The sequence below is a fragment of the Ipomoea triloba genome, chromosome 14 (genome assembly GCF_003576645.1).
Source record: "Ipomoea triloba cultivar NCNSP0323 chromosome 14, ASM357664v1".
Taxonomy (NCBI): Eukaryota; Viridiplantae; Streptophyta; class Magnoliopsida; order Solanales; family Convolvulaceae; genus Ipomoea; species Ipomoea triloba.
The window spans coordinates 8,552,493-8,567,148 of record NC_044929.1 but is presented as its reverse complement, the minus strand read 5'-3'; positions in this window follow the sequence as shown (position 1 = coordinate 8,567,148).

Below are 14,656 nucleotides of genomic sequence, written 5' to 3'. Positions count from 1 at the left end.
TTGACACTTGTCACCATTTCTAGCCACATGTTATTATTTAATTAATTCTTGAAGATGATCCAAATAATGTGGCTTATCCTACAAGCTCCCTCATATAATATATAAGCTTTGTCTTTAATTTTTTTTTCCATTTCCCTTCAAATTGCCGAAATCAAAGAGAGAGAGAGAAAGTGTGATCATCTTCATCTTCTTCACCATTTTTCCTCCATTAAAGCTTGCTTCCATAGCCAAGTTTCTTCACAAGTGTCAAACTATTCGGTAAAACTTCGATTTTATTCGGTGGAAAGCTTTGTTTTTCCTCCTAGAGCATGAATCTAAGCTTAAGTTCTTAATATTTGTTGTTATGGTGTTGATTTTGATCTTAGGGTTTTGAGTAAATTGGGGGAAAAGATCCAAAATTCATCCTACGGTGTTAATATACTCTCAAGGAGGTAAGGAATCCCTTTATTTGGTTGAGGTTATTTGAAACTAGATAATTGATAGCTAGGTTGTGAATTGTGATTGATTGGTGTACATGAAATCTATGTGTTATGTGAAAATTATGTGTTTAACTTGAGGAACTCTTAGATGGTTCAAGAAATTACTCTTTGAATTTTTGGTAGTTTTTGTGTACATGTTCATAGCTAATATATGCATGTATATGTTGTATTTATGTCCATATAGGCTTATACTTGTGAAAATATTGAAAATCAAGATAGATTTCTGGCAGTAATTTCCGAGATTTATTGGGAAAATTTGGTAAGGTATTTTGATCCTTCCGAGATTTATTGGGAAAATTTGGTAAGGTATTTTGATCCTATTGAGATTTATTGGGAAAATTTGGTAAGGTATTTTGATCCTATTTTCTTTTATTGGGAAAATTTGGTAAGGTATTTTGATCCTATTTTCTTCAGATATGTAGTTCAATAAGTGTAGAACCTGCATATAAAATTTCATAATGATCGCAGTAGTATAAGTATGGTTTTCAAATTTTTTTTCCAAAACTGGTCCAGAGAGAAAAATTCTGGACAGCACACTGCCAAGGGCAAAAATGGAATTTTCTGTGTTTATTCGCGGATCAAAATGATCAAAACTTTTTATGGACATCAAGTACTATGAGTTGGGGTTCTACCATAAAAATTTCAAGTGAAAAAGAGTTCGGGAATTATTTTTACCGGCTCAATCTTTCGGACTGCGTCAAGCTGAAATTTTCTTATAAGGAGGTGGTATTATGTACATGTAAAGAGTAAATGTATTTTGTGTATTATGCCTATGTTAAGGTTGGGAAGTACATATGTTATATGTATTGAGATGTATGTGTCAAGTATGGAACTTATGTGAAAAATGTGGGGTTGGAAGTGTAGAATGGTTACACTTGATTTACCATTGTGAAGGGTTGTTAGTGGATTATCTAAATGTTTTGCAAGAGAAAAGGGAAATTTCCGAATTTGGTTAAAAGGGGGAATCGATTTCCGAGTATTGGAATTGACTCAAGTATGTCCAAAATATTTTCAAAGTAAGAAAAGGGAAAAAGGTGGAAAAATGTTTTCAAACCTTAGTTCTAGTAAAAGTGGTGAAGGACTTTGTCTTGTAGCCTACGGGATAGAGAGCTTAAAGTGCCTTCCCGTATGGTGGTTATGTTATTGTATGACCAGTTCATAATGTGGGCGAAGTCTATTCGCCGAGTACTATATCACCCGGAAGGAAAAGGGTCTCCTGCGGGGGTGTGCACACTTAAGTATAGTCACTCTATTTTCGGGTAGGGGTCGTTCTTATGAACCTAGTGAGGCTAGCTAGGAATCATTCCAACGCTCCTATAAGTCTAGGGGATCAGTATTAGACTGGGCGATGACCACTGAACCCGAGTTGAACGATCTAAGTGGTCAGTCAAAAATGGAGAAAGGATACTCTGAGGCCTCACACTCACTTTCTATCTAGGACTAAGAGGAATTTTGAAATGTGAATGTAGTTACGCCGTAGCTACGGGAAAGAAAGATGTGACAAGTAATTAAGTACCCAAAGGTTGTGGGTGATCTCACTCTTTGAAGAGTGAAAAGTGATGAGAATTTCATTATGAGGGAAAGGTTTTTCTACTAAGGTGATTACAAGCAAAATGTGTGATTTATGTTTTCCATTACTTACTAGTATGCTTAATTGTTTAACAATATCTTATTGGGTATGAAAATGATTACCAAATGACCTTGTCAAGAGGGAAAATGATTTGAGACGTTATTGAATTTTGCTCATAGTGTATGCAAGTTGCTATTTATAACTGTTGCAGGTAGAATCTCTGCCGATGAGTAAGGTATAGGGTTTTCTATGTAACAATTTTTACAAAACCTTTATTTAGTTTTGAATAACCCATGGATATCCTTACTTAGCCGTCGTGCCAACTACACTTCAATGTGTTTTCTGTTAACAGATGTTATATAGGGTGGGTTCCTGTAGCCCGATGAGCTCTGAATAGGATAGAAGTTGAGGTTGGGGTCTACTCTTTGATGTAGACAAGGATTGTTGTTAATGTTGTAAGTTTAGCCTGTGCACTTAGAGTGGAGTTTGTCAAAGAGGTGATAGAATTCACTCTAGGTGTGGCGGTAGCACCCCTTTTTCTACTGATAAGATGTAAGCTTCCGCAGCATATAAATACTGATTTGTAATAAATGTAAGAGTTGAAAATTGGGGTGTTCCAATAACCCTCAAGGAAGCAACAAGATCCATGATTGCTTTCTCAGGCCTGCCGAAACGTTTTTGGGCCGAAGCAATAAACACAACATGCTACACTCAAAACAGATCTCTTATTCATAAAGATCATGGAGCCACACCCTACGAACTATGGAAAGGCAGAAAACCTGTTGTAAAATACTTTCACATATTTGGAAGTAAATACTTCATTCATAACAATGGGAAATCACATCTAAAGGCTTTTGATGAACGTGCCGATGAAGGAATATTTATGGGATATTCTGAAAAGAGTAAAGCTTTTCGAGTACTGAACAAGCGAACCATGGTGATAGAAGAATCAATACACGTAGTCTTCGACGAATCATCAAAAGAGAGCGTGGTGATCTCTGAGAAACAAACTGATGAAGAAACGAAAGATAGAGAAATTGAAGAACTATCCGAAGGATCAGAATCAGAAGACGACGATTATCCACTCTTTCCAAATCTACTACCAAATGCTTCATCTCAAACCGAAGTATTACCGAATGATGGAAATGAGCCAATAGTTCAACAAGTTGGAAGCAATCAAGGCGAACCCTCTATCGATGAAGGAGCACCTCCTACCACTTTTCAACCGGATCTAAAATAGTTGAGAAATCATCCTCAAGATCAAATCATCGGTGATATACATGATAATGTACGAACTCGTGCATCCATTCGGGAATGCATGATGGCATGTTTCATATCTCAAATTGAACCGAAAACCATAGAAGAAGCACTAAATGACTTGGACTGGGTCATTGCCATGCAAGATGAACTACATCAATTTGAGAGAAACGATGTATGGGAACTGGTTCCACGACCAACTCATCAAAACGTCATTGGAACTAAATGGATTTTCAGAAACAAGATGAATGAGCAAGGAGTCATTGTTAGGAACAAGGCTCGGTTAGTCGCAAAAGGATACTGTCAGGAAGAAGGGATCGATTTTGATGAAACCTTCGCTCCTGTTGCTAGACTCGAAGCCATAAGAATCTTTCTAGCATATGCTGCATGGAAAGACTTTAAAGTCTATCAAATGGATGTCAAAAGTGCCTTCTTGAACGGACTTTTGGAAGAAGAAGTATATGTTGAGCAGCCCCTAGGTTTTATTTCTGAAGTAGGGATGGATAAAGTCTATAAACTCAAAAAGGCTTTATATGGTTTAAAACAAGCTCCAAGGGCTTGGTATGACACCTTATCATGCTTTCTTATAAGCTGTGGATTCACGAAAGGGATAGTTGACAAAACCCTTTTCAGAATCAAGAATGGAGACCATATTCTACTAGTACAAATATATGTAGATGACATCATTTTTGGAAGTACCGATTCGGATCTATGTGAGAAATTCTCATAACTCATGCAAGGAAAATTTGAGATGAGCATGATGGGAGAATTAAACTACTTTTTGGATCTTCAAGTCAAACAAGAACGAAATGGGATCTTTATAAATCAAGCAAAATACACCAAGGATCTCATAAAGAAATTTGGAGTTGATGGGAAGTCCTCAGTCAAAATACCCATGAACACTTCGTTACGAATGGATATCGATAACGAAGGAAAGGATGTGGATCAGACGAAGTATAGAGGAATCATCGATTCTCTATTATATCGTACGGCTAGTCGACCAGACATATCGTTTGCTGTAGGAGTATGTGCTCGGTTNTTCAAGGTGTCATAACTGATAAGTCCTTTCAGTTTTGGATCGATTCATTTGTCTCTCCATCAATTCATCTCTATCATACCGAGCTCATGCCTCAAGGTAGAGAATCTTGCTTCGGCAAGCGGTTTAGTGAGAATATCCGCAAGCTGGTCTTCGGTATTCACATACTCAAGTTTGATATCCTTTTTCTCCACATGATCTCGAATGAAGTGATATTTTATATCAATATGCTTGGTTCTTGAGTGTAATACAGGATTTTGAGTTATGGCGATCGCACTTGTGTTGTCACACATAATGCTTACTTCTTTGGCAGATACACCATAGTCTTTGAGTTGTTGCATCATCCATAGTATTTGTGCACAACAACTGCCAGCCGCTATGTATTCGGCTTCAGCAGTGCTTGTTGCAATGGAATTTGCTTTTTACTAAACCAAGAGACAAGCCTTCCCCCTAAGAATTGCAAGTCCCTGATGTGCTTTTTCGATCAATTTTGCAACCAGCAAAATCTGCGTCAGAATATCCAACTAGATCGAAGGTGTCACTCCTCGGGTACCAAAGTCCCACACTTTGAGTCCCTTTTAGATATCTTAGTATCTTTTTGGCAGCACTCAAATGACTTTCCTTCGGATTGGCTTGACTGTAGGAGTATGTGCTCGGTTTCAAGCCAATCCGAAGGAAAGTCATTTGAGTGCTGCCAAAAAGATACTAAGATATCTAAACGGGACTCAAAGTGTGGGACTTTGGTACCCGAGGAGTGACACCTTTGATCTAGTTGGATATTCTGACGCAGATTTTGCTGGTTGCAAAATTGATCGAAAAAGCACATCAGGGACTTGCTAATTCTTAGGGGGAAGGCTTGTCTCTTGGTTTAGTAAAAAGCAGAATTCCATTGCAACAAGCACTGCTGAAGCCGAATACATAGCGGCTGGCAGTTGTTGTGCACAAATACTATGGATGATGCAACAACTCAAAGACTATGGTGTATCTGCCAAAGAAGTAAGCATTATGTGTGACAACACAAGTGCGATCGCCATAACTCAAAATCCTGTATTACACTCAAGAACCAAGCATATTGATATAAAATATCACTTCATTCGAGATCATGTGGAGAAAAAGGATATCAAACTTGAGTATGTGAATACCGAAGACCAGCTTGCGGATATTCTCACTAAACCGCTTGCCGAAGCAAGATTCTCTACCTTGAGGCATGAGCTCGGTATGATAGAGATGAATTGATGGAGAGACAAATGAATCGATCCAAAACTGAAAGGACTTATCAGTTATGACACCTTGAATTTAATGATCCTCAGAATCAGAAGTTCACGGATTCATATTAATGGATAAGCTCAAAACTCTTGGACGGTTGCAACTTTGATTGGTCACGTCAAACGGATCTCAGCCAATCACAGCGCCACAATCTCTCTATAAATAGATCACAACCGAGGAAGGGAGAGGTATCCTAACTCCTAATCCTTTGTGTTGTCTTCTATTTTGCAGGAATGGATAAAGGGAAAGGCAAGAAGGCGTGTTCTGAGGAGAAACCCGTCAAGAAAAGGTTCTCTTTTCGGCTGTTGTTGAAATAAGGAACAAGCAAACTCAACAAGTTGAGAGAAGAAAAGGGAAAACCTCTCCAAGGGGACACATCTGCACATCCTATAGAACTCTCTTATTCGGACTCTGAGGATTACGTGCCCAAGCCACCTACCATGTCTGTCCCAGGCTTCTATTCCGGAGGAATAGCTCCACCTAACGAGGAACCCTACTGGCCGGATCCAGACCTTGTGCCAAGGCCAACTCCTCCACCCTCCATGAACTATACTGGAGATGATGCCTAGAATGACATCCAAAGATGGTATCAGCAGGATCAGGCTCCAAACCAGCCAGCAAATGTAGACTATGACGAGGACTATCTTCGCTACCTTGCGATGCTTGAGCCAGATGATGTATATGACAAGTCCTCGGTGCTTGAAAATGAACCTGGTTATGGACCTATGGCCCCATCTTGGATCCCTGATGCTGCCCCAAGTGCTCTACCAGCTCCAAGCCCTCCTACCACGGAGAGCAGCCAAGGACAAAGCCTTATGTCAACTGCTAACAGTAGGCATGCAAAGAATAAGGGCAAAGGCAAGGCAAGAAAGTAGTTGTCATGCCTTGTAGCAAAATCAGGGTTGGGTTGGCCAGTCTAATATGTTATCTTGGATGTCACTTGTTATCTTTCAAATGAATGAAACTATCTTTTAATTGCGTAGTCTGTCATTCTCTTTTCCGAAGTGTTAAATCTTCCCGAAGGGTGACAAACTCAATGGCTAAACATCTATCAGTACCGAAGAAGCACACAGCACATGTGATGACCGAATTCATATTGACCGAAGGATTGAACCACCGAATCCTTAACCCCGAGGACTCTCTGTGTGATTCGTGTGATCGATTGGTCAAATATGTATCGTGCTGAACAAGTCTCAAGGTGGAACTCACTTATAACCGTTCAACTNGACCAGACATATCGTTTGCTGTAGGAGTATGTGCTCGGTTTCAAGCCAATCCGAAGGAAAGTCATTTGAGTGCTGCCAAAAAGATACTAAGATATCTAAACGGGACTCAAAGTGTGGGACTTTGGTACCCGAGGAGTGACACCTTTGATCTAGTTGGATATTCTGACGCAGATTTTGCTGGTTGCAAAATTGATCGAAAAAGCACATCAGGGACTTGCTAATTCTTAGGGGGAAGGCTTGTCTCTTGGTTTAGTAAAAAGCAGAATTCCATTGCAACAAGCACTGCTGAAGCCGAATACATAGCGGCTGGCAGTTGTTGTGCACAAATACTATGGATGATGCAACAACTCAAAGACTATGGTGTATCTGCCAAAGAAGTAAGCATTATGTGTGACAACACAAGTGCGATCGCCATAACTCAAAATCCTGTATTACACTCAAGAACCAAGCATATTGATATAAAATATCACTTCATTCGAGATCATGTGGAGAAAAAGGATATCAAACTTGAGTATGTGAATACCGAAGACCAGCTTGCGGATATTCTCACTAAACCGCTTGCCGAAGCAAGATTCTCTACCTTGAGGCATGAGCTCGGTATGATAGAGATGAATTGATGGAGAGACAAATGAATCGATCCAAAACTGAAAGGACTTATCAGTTATGACACCTTGAATTTAATGATCCTCAGAATCAGAAGTTCACGGATTCATATTAATGGATAAGCTCAAAACTCTTGGACGGTTGCAACTTTGATTGGTCACGTCAAACGGATCTCAGCCAATCACAGCGCCACAATCTCTCTATAAATAGATCACAACCGAGGAAGGGAGAGGTATCCTAACTCCTAATCCTTTGTGTTGTCTTCTATTTTGCAGGAATGGATAAAGGGAAAGGCAAGAAGGCGTGTTCTGAGGAGAAACCCGTCAAGAAAAGGTTCTCTTTTCGGCTGTTGTTGAAATAAGGAACAAGCAAACTCAACAAGTTGAGAGAAGAAAAGGGAAAACCTCTCCAAGGGGACACATCTGCACATCCTATAGAACTCTCTTATTCGGACTCTGAGGATTACGTGCCCAAGCCACCTACCATGTCTGTCCCAGGCTTCTATTCCGGAGGAATAGCTCCACCTAACGAGGAACCCTACTGGCCGGATCCAGACCTTGTGCCAAGGCCAACTCCTCCACCCTCCATGAACTATACTGGAGATGATGCCTAGAATGACATCCAAAGATGGTATCAGCAGGATCAGGCTCCAAACCAGCCAGCAAATGTAGACTATGACGAGGACTATCTTCGCTACCTTGCGATGCTTGAGCCAGATGATGTATATGACAAGTCCTCGGTGCTTGAAAATGAACCTGGTTATGGACCTATGGCCCCATCTTGGATCCCTGATGCTGCCCCAAGTGCTCTACCAGCTCCAAGCCCTCCTACCACGGAGAGCAGCCAAGGACAAAGCCTTATGTCAACTGCTAACAGTAGGCATGCAAAGAATAAGGGCAAAGGCAAGGCAAGAAAGTAGTTGTCATGCCTTGTAGCAAAATCAGGGTTGGGTTGGCCAGTCTAATATGTTATCTTGGATGTCACTTGTTATCTTTCAAATGAATGAAACTATCTTTTAATTGCGTAGTCTGTCATTCTCTTTTCCGAAGTGTTAAATCTTCCCGAAGGGTGACAAACTCAATGGCTAAACATCTATCAGTACCGAAGAAGCACACAGCACATGTGATGACCGAATTCATATTGACCGAAGGATTGAACCACCGAATCCTTAACCCCGAGGACTCTCTGTGTGATTCGTGTGATCGATTGGTCAAATATGTATCGTGCTGAACAAGTCTCAAGGTGGAACTCACTTATAACCGTTCAACTTGAGAACGTGGGATCATGATGGTACACGTGTCAATGCCCTATTCGAGGAAAATGCCGAAGCATGCGCTAAAACTTCTTTGAACCGTCTTACATGAAAGGACGGGCCATCAAGATGTGATGGTAAAATGAGTGCATTTCTCTCTCCTCATTAAATAGCTATTTCATCTTATGGGAAACTACTCTTATCAGTACAAACCTCGACCACGGCTGTATGCCATTTTTGTCCTCTCATTAAAGGGCATTTAAGGGTTTTTGTCTCTTGCTCTTAAATTCGCTCCACTTTCTCCAAAATGACCCGATCCACCCGGTCCACCATCTCTCACCATATATAACCTCTTGTACCTCTCACTTTTTACCTTTTACCCTCCCAAAAGCACCGTTATCCTCTTAACCCTAAAACCTCTCTAAAAATACCAAAAGTTGAGAATCATGTCATCATCTAGATCAAGTTCTTCGTCTGAAAGTTCAAGTTCATCTTCCGATGACGTTGCTAATGCTCATGGTCCACCGCCAAAACCCTTACCCTCGCCGGAAAAGACACCAGCCACTCAAGAACCTTTCAGACCTCCACAGATTATAACCCGTCCATGTGAAGATGTGGAAGTTTTCAAGTTCTTCTCTACCGTTGTTAAAGGTCAGAAGTCAAACCATTGCATGGTTAAGGCCGGTTCGATGCTTGATGTTGACGGTTTTCTTGATAAAGTGCTTGACAAAGAGTTTGGAAATCACGTTGTGAAGTGCCTTGAGGACGGTAATCTTTACAAGTTTGTTACTTTCAAACATAAAGCCTGGTATCCTATTGATGTGACACAGTTCTATATAAATGCTGAAATACAAACTGTCAATGGTGTTCATGAAATTCACTCAATAGTTAATGACACTGAGGTTGTGATTACTCATGAAGACATTAGGAGAGTTTTTGACTTTCCTATCTGTGGGGATGGTTTCCATCCGGACTGCTCTGAGAAGAAATATAGCAGAAAGAAGATGTGGAAAAAGATGAAGGGTCATTCACAACCCTCATCCTTTCCATCTATTTTGAAGAAAACGATGTTGAAACTGGACTATGAATTTGTCGTAGACATCTTGAATAAGATTGTTGAGAGCAAACAATCTAGAACTGATGACATATCTGACAAAAAGATGCGGATGTTGTGTGCATTTCTGGAAAATTACCCTGTTGATTGGTCAAGGGTGATATTTGACTTTTTAGTAGATAATGTTCAAACAGGTGTTAGTCCTACGACCAGATGGATTGTTAAGGTTCTTGGCTATGGATTCATGCTCAGTACTATTCTGAGAGATAAGAAGGTGAAGTTGCGCATGGGAACTGCCTCACATAGAACTCATTATCACATGACCTCAAAGCCACCTAATTACCTCAAGAGAAAGGCAGATGAACTGGAAGCTGCCTTGAGAAAGGAACAGAAGAAATCACAATCCAAATCGTCCAAAAGCTGAGTTGGACAGGGGGAATCTGAAATGGCTAAAGGCCATGGTTCGGAAGGCTCTACACACCAACCAAAGATACAAACCGAGCCATCAAAACCAAAAGCCTCCAAACATGCTGAATCCTCGAAGCGCACCGAATCCTCATTTGAGGAAGAGCCAGAAAAGTCTTCTAAGAAGCGCAAGGCAGGAAGTCTGGAAGCTGCCCAGAAGAAGAAGTCAAAGAAGCATAAATCTAAACGTTCTAAGGGATCGCATGAGAAGGATCTCACCGAAGTCTCAAAAGGTCGCAAGGCTGAAGGAAAGCGAGCCGAATCCTCTCATGAGGAGGAGGCGAAGGCATCAGAAGAGGTCACTAAGAAGAGGAAGGCAAAACAGCTTAGACGTCCGAAAAAGAAACAAAGGACTGATCAAATTGACGAAGTTGAAGTTGAACATGAAACCCAATCAACTGCTGTCTTACCAGCAGAAGAGGAATCGAGGGAAGCTCAACTTGAAGATTGTCACCGAGTTCTTCCCCCTCCTCTTGATCTTTCCAGGGAAGATAGTGATGAGGAAGATCAAATGCCTCTTACTAGGCTACTGAAACCGACGACTCCTCAAATCGAATCATCCTCTGTACCATCTGTCTTGGAGTCTTTACCACCTCCCGAACCCTTGGTTACTGAACCTGACAGTCCCATTGCTCCCATACCCAGAACACAACAGTTAGTAATCACTTTGCCACGCGAAAGAAATGAGTCAGGATCCGAATCAACAATGATAGAGGAAGAATCTGAGGGAGATGATGCTGAAGTTTGTGATCAATCTTATCGACCAATGTCTGCAATAGTTCAACGACAAATCACAGAACATTTGTCTCTTTCCATGACCCGTACAATGCTCACTCTTGATTACATGCATCGACACCTCCTTTTGAAATGGCCGCGTGTGTCAACTATTCGGATTGAGGAGATTCCACCTGCAACAACCGAATCTGAAATTCCTGAGTCAGCTCAGCAACTTATCCTCCATCCTGATTCCGTCGCTCAACAGATTAACGCCGACGCAGCCTTGGCTCAACAGATGGCATATGAGGAATTTGAGGCTGAAATACCTCCTGCCGAAACATTGATTGCTGAATCTTCTCATGAGGAGATACTGAGACGAGAACTTGCTCGTATTTACAATTGACAGGAATGGCGGATGTCAAGTCTTCGGGTTATAGCAAGTACAATTAGCGAAATGGCCGAAGAAGAAGAATGGGCACTGGATTGGATGGGCACACGATCTGTTTTTGACGCCACACGGCCCGATTAAATTGAAAGAGTTTTTGCTGAAAAACTCCAAGGAAGAACAACTCGGTTTGGAAAATCTGTAGATTTGAATATTGGCTACCGAACTCCTCGGGAACGCCTTATGCTAGAAGACATGCAGATTGCCAAAATCCACAACATCTCTCGAGCACAAACAGAGATAAGAGATCTTAGACCAGATGTTGGGCCGAGTCGTCAACAAGATGAAAATGATGCTGAGGATTCGGATTCTAATCAAAATCACGGATGTCGTGATCAACATCATAAGAAAGATGATGATGATGACAACGATGATCCATCTGGAAGTCATGCTCCTCCTTCCCGAGCTGTTAACATTCCAAACACAGGAGTACAGATAACTCGTGCCAATGATGAATCTAATCAGAACCATACCAATGAGCCGAGGTCTGCTCCCACCGAATCTATGGAAACACAGATCCTGCTAAGTCCTAGTTCAGCCCGAGATGAAACAATGGAAGCATCTCGAGGTGCGAATCATGATGGCTTGCAGCTACTTGATGAAAAGATGATTACATCAGATCTTAACTTAGTTGATGTTGAGGTAGAAGTCTTTCCTGACTACACTTCGGATGGAAACCTGGAAGCATCTAAAAGTGCAAGTCCCGAAAACTTACCCTCTCCAATCGACGAATTAAATCTTGCAGAAGGACAAGAACTCGTCCTAGTTCAAGGTGAAAACATGGAAGCGCCTTCCAAAGACAGTCATGGTCCATTTGCTGACGCATCCAAGAGCTCGGACTCTTCTGAGGTAATCCTTGATACCTCTTCTGCTTTCACTTCTCTGTTAAATGCCATACAGGGATTAGCGAGGACTCAAGATGCACAGTTTAAATCTCTCAACGAGTCCATCACTAAAATCAAGAAGGATGTGAGAAGGCAGAAAAAGAAGTCCTCTAAATCTACCACCGATGAAAGACTTACTGCTCTTGAGAAGAAGATCGATAATGTGTTCTCTGAGAATCTTATTTCTCTTGGATCCTTGAAGGACTCGGTAACTGAAATCACGAAAATACAGCGTGATTTGGTTACGAAGCATGCATTTATTAAGGAGCGTCTCGACTTATCCTGTTCAAAGCTTGAAACTGTCTCTGGAAATCAACATGCAACAGCATCCCTTGTCTGTGAGTTCGAGTGGACTCTTAAAGAATTGCAAGTTTGCATCAATCGTCTGAGTAACAAGGTGGATACTCTCATAGAAGTCAATGATGCCAACAAGGGTGAAAAGATGAAAGGAACGCCTCCGAACACTTGCAAAGGAAAGGAAATTGTTCTAAGGAATGATGATCAGGACAATGATGATATTTCACGACAAAGAAAGGCCATCCTGAATCTTAGAAAAACTCCATCTCCTTCACCATCTTCGAAGAAAACGCAAAATAAACCTACAGGTGGTGAACCGAGTTCTAAAAGGCAAAAGAAACAAGGCAAAGAAACGAAGCAAATGACTCGGAGAGTCAATGGAGAAATGATTAAATATGTTCCATACAAAGAAGGATCTGGAAAGAAATATGAAGAATGCAACATCCCACCCTTCTGGAACAACAAGAAACCCATGGACAGAATGATCTTCTTGAGAGATCATAATGAAAGAATCTTTGAGCAAAGAAAGAAAGATGAAGAAATTTTCCGAATTCAGCAGGAAGAACAGAAGAGATTTGAGAAAGTTATGAAGGAACTTGAAGAAGCAAACAAGATAACCAAAGCAGCTGAAGGACGAACCAAAATGAATGGCATTGCTCAAATTTTGACTGCCATGCAACAAAGTTTCTCCGATGGAATGAATGCTCCCGAACTAATAGCTTGGTGGGACTAGGGAGTTATAAGGGGAGAAAATCTTGGTGAAGTAGTCCAAAATTATCTGATGCTGAGGCTACACCATAAATATGCTTTCAATATTGAAGGACTCGACACTGTGAAAGCAAGGAAAGAAATCAACGATATGATCCAACTCCAAGAGCATGAAATTTGGGAAAGAGAGAAGAAGAAGAAGACTGGTGAAAGCTCAAAATAAGAAGAATTTTTTTTCTTTCTGTCTTTAAATTTTGTCAGTTTTGCTTTTTGTAATGATGTATGAAACTTCTTATAAATAAAAGTCTTCTTTCAATTGGGATCAGCGTGTGTGTGTTATCTAGCTTTGTTTTACTCCTCGTCTCAAATGTAAAACTTCAACTATTCTGGTACACTTAATGAAAATCCTTTTGAGGATAAAGAAAGCCGAATAGAATGAACTTAGGGTGTTGGCATCATCAAAAAGGGGGAAATTGTTAGGAACCCCGAGTTATTGATTTTGATGATACCGAACTATACGAGGAGACCCCTAACTTTTGTGTAAGTCTTTTGAATAGATTATGCTCTGTATCTTAGTCTATAGGATAACCGAATCCTTAGTATTTTTCGAACACTAAGGATCTTAGTCTCATGTACCGAAGATATGAAGACTTAAACCGAAGAGTAATTTATCCGAAGAGTTGAAGATGCGAAGAAACGAAGACTTGGAGAACCGAAGACTGGGATCTTAGGTCAAAACACGGAAGAGCCAAGCTTTTATGACCGAGCAATCAAGAGTGTGATTGACTCGAGGAGATTAAGAGAAATGATAAGGCCAATCATTCTCTCTCTCAACCAAGGCAAAGACATTCTCTGATAAGTCGCCTTGTCTACTGCCTTGAGAATGGGTATAACTGAATGTCACTTTGGGTCCTATGCAACGATCCCTAGGAGCATTTAATGATTGTCACCTTTTTGAGGGACAAAAGACAAATTGTCCTTGCACAAAAGTGGACAAACGGCTAGAAAGTACTGACATTCTGAAAAAGAAGAAAACACTACCCATTGGATATTACACACTGGACAATAGGTTTTTAATTTCATTTTCCCTCCAACGGATCTAAAATTTCACCTATAAATACCCTTGTCCAATCTCACTTTGACAAGGTTGAAAATACGCGAAATATTGTCTGTCAAGTGAAAAACATTCAGTGTGATATTCATAAGCTTACAAGTGATATTCAGATTTCTTTAGAAGTTCTTGTGTGATTAAGAAGTTGATCAAGGAAGAAAAAACACAAGAAGTTCAAGTTGGAGAATCATCACAATCTTTCAACCATCTCTACAAGTGAAGTAGAAAGAGGCGGAGTAAACTTGGAAGAAGTTGAAAAACCTACAACAACAAGGCTGCCGGGCTT